Here is a 6226-nt window from a genome sequence, read left to right as displayed (position 1 = left end):
ATATTTTTCTCATATAAAAGAAGTCTGGGTGAGCACTTAAGGGCTGATACAGCTGTTCAATTATGTCATTAATTCTCAGGCCTCTTCTATATTTCTGCTCTCCCGTCTTTAGAAGGTAGTCTCAGGTAGCGAAAGTGGCCAGTGTTGCTCCAGCCATCATATCCAGATACCAGAGGAAAAAGAAAAAGAAGAAAGGGCAGCAGCACGGGTGCTTGCTATCTCCTATTTATTCTGATTCATTTCAACTCTGCTCTTCTCCTTTCCCATCTGCTCTCTGTTTCAGCAGGCTGGCCTGTGTGGGCTACATCAGTGGGCAACCTTTCCCATCTGCTCTCTGTTTCAGCGGGCTGGCCTGTGTGGGCTACATCAGTGGCTTTCTTGCCCTTGGTATTCGGATAGGTTCAGCCAACGGGATCCATTGCAGGAGATTAGAATGTGAGAAGAGAATGGGCTCAGGACTCTTTCCTTCACTGACTCCCTTTCTACAAAGTCACATTTGGCTGACTGCCACCCGAAGGCCACTGTTCTCAAGGCACTCTGCTCTACCTGACCCTCTGCTTCCCAGCACAGAAAGAGATAACAGTTTGGCTGAGCCTAATCTTGTGTCTGTGCTTGTGCTCAGTGGTGCCCGACTCTGCAACCCCACGAACTGCAGCCCACCAGGCTCCCCTGTATGGAATTTTCTGGGCAAGAATATTGGAGTGGGTTGTCATTTCTGACTCCAGGGGGTCTTCCAGATCCAGGAACTGAACCCACATCTCTTGCGTCTCCTGCACTTGCAGGCAGATTCTTTGCCACTGCATACTAATCTTGTACTCCTGTTCTATTCTTCATGATTTCTGTACGTTCTGCTCACATGTTTATCAAGCCCCATAATATATAAAACCTTCCATGTTATCCTAATTTCAGTGTTCCAGCTGCTTCCCTGCTAGAATTCAGAATGATATATAAGTCACAGGCCTGCTGAGTCAGCCTCTTTTAAGAAGTCTTCCTAAAAGCTTCACTCAACAATTTCTTCTCACAGTTAGAAGTTAGATGGCCATTCTGCTGAAGGGATGTAGGGATATACATATGGCTTATTGTTGGTTGTCAGGGGACTGGTCATTAATAATGAAGAAGGAGGACTAGACAGAGCAGGCAGCTAGATGGTTCTCTTATAAGAGGGATAGAGGGAAATATAAAGATGCCCCTCAACCCAGTGCCCTGTTGACAACCTGGAGGGGTGGGATGGGATGGGAGGTAGAAGGGAGGTTCAAGAGGGAGGGGACGTGTGTATACCCCTGAGAAACATTAATTTGTCATTAACCAGTCTGAAGGGAGAGGCACAATGCATCAGTCATTGAATTTCCAGTAGCTGTCACATTTTAAAAGTGAAAGTCGCTTAGTCTTGTCCAACTCTTTGCAACCCCATGGATTATACAGTCCATGGTATTCTCTAGGCCAGAATACTGGAGTGGGTAGCCTTTCCCTTCTCCACGGGATCTTCCCAACCCAGGGATCAAACCCAGGTCTCCCGCATTGCAGGCCGATTCTTTACCAGCTGAGCCACAAGGAAAGACCCACATTTTAAAGGTTACTGTCAAATTCATAGGCAACTGCCCTTGAAGTTTCCAAACTTTGAAGGTCTTTTTCTCCCCTCTCTTATACAGACTCTTGTAGAATCTGATTAAAAATAGACCTTTTTAACTCCGAAAAAACACACACAAACCATATGCACAATTGTTTAATGACATTCTTTCTGCACAAAAATCCAGTGCAATAAAGTTTTTTTTTTTCCTTTTTTTTTTTAAAGCATAGCATAGTTGTTATGAAATTGTGTCCTGGAGCTAAACTACTTAAGTTTGAAATCTGGCTCCACATATACCAGTGGTGTGTCCTTGAGCAAGTTATCTAGCCCCCATGTGTGTTTCCTTGTCCATAAAGTAGATAGAGTGACCGTGAGGAGGTACTTGGCAGACCTTCTAGTTCAAGGAGCACAGTGGCTGAAGGTCCCCGCTGCTGCACTTTGGAATCCACTGTGGCGTTTGTGACCCAGCCACTTCTCCCATGGGCTTCTCCCCACCAATGATGGGGTATGGCAGGGATACCAAGGTGGGCTCATTTCTGGAAGATCCTAGATTCCATCAGCTAACATCAGCTTGAAGACAACCCTCTCCTGAGCTTTGGTGAACTTCATTAAGCCTGCTCTGCCATCCAAGAACATTCTACCAACCTTTCTTCTCCCTTTCACTCAGGGTTAAACTTGGGCTGTGATCTAGTGACTCCCCCAGCCCTTACCAGCTCCCCTTCACTTCCTTTCTCAAAGGCATTTTACTTAATACAATCTTTGCACGTTTATTCTGGTCTTGGTATCTGCTTCTCAGAGGACCTGGACTAACACAGTAGGGATAACACTAGTTCCTGCCTCTCACTGAGTTGTTGAGAGGATAAAGGAGTTAATTCATTTACTGTGCTTACAATAGTATTTGACAAATGGTAATAATTCAATCCATTTAAGTTATTAAAGACCAGATCTTACATGACTACTATTATAGCAGACTAGATAATCCCCCAAGTCTTCCAGTATTAAATACCATAAAATTATGTTGAAATACAGAAAATAGTCTTCTACCTGCATAGTTGAACTTATAAAAAATAAAAAACCCCAGGGGCAAAATGGAGAGGGACCTAAACACCAGAGCAGTAGTCCTGAGTTCACAGTGTAGCTGTCACCAGAGAATTTCATGACAACTTTGAATGTAAAGCTGACAATTGTCAAAGAGCTTTAGAACAAAAGTGGGGACTAAAAGCCAAACTATCAGCAAAAAGAGATCAAGGAAGCTTGTCTATCTTCACTTATATCTGGATAAAGGGAAAAGATTCCTTAAGACGCCTGCCCTCACTGAAGGCAGAGTTTGGCATTTATACCACTCTCGTGGCTGAGAACTCCCAAGCTGGTAATATCAGTGACAGAGTGAATACAAGTCCCCTTGCAGGGATAACCGGGTTCTCAGGCTTCTTTTCGACATAGCCCTGAAGATGATTTCACAATCCAAAACTGCAGAACCAACAAGGAAATAACCCACCATGAGTGCTGGTGTGAGGAGCAGGATTGGATTCCCAACACCTTAAGGTAGTTATTTTTAATATTTTATTTAATCTCTGGCTGATATAATCTATCACATTAAAGAACAGAATTAAAAACAAAATATAACCAAAAATTGAGACTCTCAAAAAGAACCAAACAAAAGTTTTAAAGACTCTCCTATCTGAGTTTCTTTAGAAAGCAGAGCTGAAAGCAAGGACTAGGCTATTGATTCAGGAGATGAAGCCTGTTGAGATAAAGGCAAGGAAGAAAGGGGAAGTGGGCCAAGGAAAGACGTGGAGCAAGGTGATAGGGTATGTTACAGAGCTGGTCACTATTTGATAAGCCATGGAGAAACAGCTGGTCACTTGGCAGGAATTTGGCCTAGCACCCAGGACGTCTCTGGAAACTTTTCAGAAAGAAACACTACCTCTATTTGGAAGGAGAATTTATCTCCCCCCAGCTCCCTCTTTTTTCCCGTTTCCTATTGCTCAAATCCACTCCATGGAGAGTTAACCCATAAGTGCAGTGTTGCTCATCCTTTGATGTCACTCAGTAAACTAGATCCTCTGTCCAGAAGTAGAGAAACAGCTTGGTGCAGACCCCCTAGCATGTAGAAGGTGAAGCATTGTGATCCCAGGCCTCCAGCCAACTTGGGGAGCTCAGCAGAGATAGCAGAGTACCCGCACACTTGTGTGAGTTACTAGGAGTTGGAAGAACTTTGAGGATAGAGAGGCAGTTTGACTCTGAGGAGATGAACAAGCTTAGATTCTGATATGAAATTAAAAACAGAGTCATCAAAATTAAATACCTCCCAGCAGATAGCTTGAATAGTATATGGATACAGCCAGAGACTAACTTGTAGATTGGAAGAGATAATTTAATAAGTTATACCTCTATGCTATATATATATATATATATAAATAGAATGCTTCATAAATTTGTGTGTCATCCTTGTGCAGGGGACATGCTAATACTCTCTGTATCATCCCAATTTTAGTCTATGTGCTGCCCTAAATAAGCATCTCTATGCTATATTCTGAATAAAGAAAAAAAATGAGGCATGAAAGAGTGAAAAGATGAAATTTATATCCAATAGGAATTTCAGAAGGTGAGAGTAGACAGGAAGAGGTTACACTGATAAAGAACATGAATCCTTAGATTCAGTTTCTGTGATATTTTTGATGTCCAAGGACGGCTTTTGTATGCAGAGAAGGTGATTTTCATTTATCTGGGACTAATTTTTTTTTTTTACAACTTTACCTACTGCAATTATAAATTTAAAAGCCTAGTTTTTCTTAAACTCCTAAATTCATAAGTTTTATTACACAATTTCATATCCAGTAAATTTTATATAAAATAGAGACAATTTCAGGGAAACTTTCACATAAATGGACTGATTACTTAAGGGAATTTGATTTTGAATAATATTATGTAAACTTGAATAGGACAGACTAATTACCTTTAAATACTTCAAATAATATTTATATGTTTAATGTATTCAGTTTTCTTTAAGACTTGGAATGTCCAAACTCAACAAAACTTCTAACTCAATACGCTAATCCTTCCCACATTGTTAAACAACTCTCTAATGCAAGTTCTTTTAACTACTCTACCACTGTTTATAAACTAAGTCACTTACATCATTCAACTTCAAATTAAGTGTTTAATTTGGAATCACAGGCCAATTTGTCATTCATTTTAATATGCAAATTCAATTATATTTTATAAGTATTTTAAATGCCAAACAGTGATTATCTTGATTGTAATACAAAATGATTAATGCCATGGGTTGGACATATTTCATATTTCTGGGGTTAAGAGACACAACCCACTGAGCTTTACTGTGACTTTAAAATTCCTGAGCCAATAACTCAGGATGTTGGGCTGCCCAGGTGGCTTAGTAGCAAAGAATATGATTGTCACCTGGGGCTACTTGGAGTTGCTCATTGAACAGACACATTTATTTCAGGAATGCCAGACCTGCAGCTGCCTATGTCCAGTGTGGTCCTTCCTGTATCGCACATTGACATACTGAGTCCAGTTTTAGTAATCTCGAAATTACAGGAGACTCCATGTCTACATCCTTCAGGCAAGGTTGATACCTCCTCTTCCGATTACACAACCACATAATACTCTTTGTAACCTCTTTCCCTTTTTCTTTTTTATTTTTTAACTTTACAATATTGTATGGGTTTTGCCATATATCAACATAAATCCACCACAGGTATACACGTGTTCCCCATCCTGAACTCTCCTCTCTCCTCCCTCCCTGTACCATCCCTCTGGGTTGTCCCAGTTTGATCATTTGAATTTTTTAACCTCCAACCAGATTGCAACTGATTTTGTTCACTCATCTCATTACTCTCAGGCTGAACTCTATTTTCATTTTTTTCCTATGTCTTTGGGTCACAGGTTTTGGCAATCTATAGTCTTTGGCTTTATGATTACAACAGTTGTAAATGGCATAAATAAAAATAGATGCACACTGAGACACACTGAATCACAGAATATAACAATAAAGACAGAGAGACTATCTTGAAACAACCAGAGTTTTGTGCCAGTAGTGCTCCTACAAACATGGTGAACGTGCCTAAAACCTGCAGGACTTTCTGTAAGCAGTGTGGCAAGCACCAAGCCCTCAAAGTGGCACAATACAAGAAGGGCAGGCATTATGCATATGTCCAGGGAAAGTGGCATTATGAGAGGAAGCAGAGTGGCTATGGTGAGCAGACTAAGCCAATTTTCCAGGAAAAACTAAAATCACAAAGACTGTGCTGAAGTTGTAGATCAAAGGATTCTTGCTATTAAGAGATGTAAACATTTTGAACTGGGAGGATTTAAGAAGAGAAAAGGTCAAGTGATCCAGTTCTAAGCATCCTCCTTTGCTCTTATAAAGATAATACAGTCTTGAAGTAAAAAAAAGTAGAAAAATTACATCAAAGTGGAGTGATAGATAGCAGACTTCTAATTAACAACAGTTGAATAGTATCTTCAAAGCAAGAGAAAATAGTGAATCTGCACTTTTTTACTCAGTCAAGCTACCATTCAGGAATGGGAAAACAAAAGTCATTTTTAGAAAGGCGAAGTCTAAATTCATTAACACACACTGAAAAAAAACTGCTGAAGTACATGGATCCTTCCGTATGAAAACCCTTGCTA

At 40.5% G+C, this 6226-nt stretch overlaps 1 non-coding gene and 1 pseudogene across 1 annotated transcript; one reads left to right on the top strand and one right to left on the bottom strand.

The window, feature by feature from the left end:
• Positions 1–3981: 3981 nt before the first annotated feature.
• On the bottom strand, positions 3982–4089 carry LOC138985150 (U6 spliceosomal RNA). Its single transcript, XR_011462408.1, has one exon. It is a non-coding gene; the product is annotated as a U6 spliceosomal RNA (small nuclear RNA).
• A 1555-nt stretch (positions 4090–5644) lies between these two features.
• Positions 5645–5939, top strand: LOC102283110 (large ribosomal subunit protein eL42-like; annotated as a pseudogene).
• The last annotated feature ends 287 nt before the right edge of the window (positions 5940–6226 follow it).

The sequence above is a fragment of the Bos mutus genome, chromosome 23 (assembly GCF_027580195.1).
Source record: "Bos mutus isolate GX-2022 chromosome 23, NWIPB_WYAK_1.1, whole genome shotgun sequence".
NCBI classification, from domain to species: domain Eukaryota; kingdom Metazoa; phylum Chordata; class Mammalia; order Artiodactyla; family Bovidae; genus Bos; species Bos mutus.
Note: the sequence above shows the minus strand (reverse complement) of the source record. Positions and strands in the feature narration are given on the sequence as shown.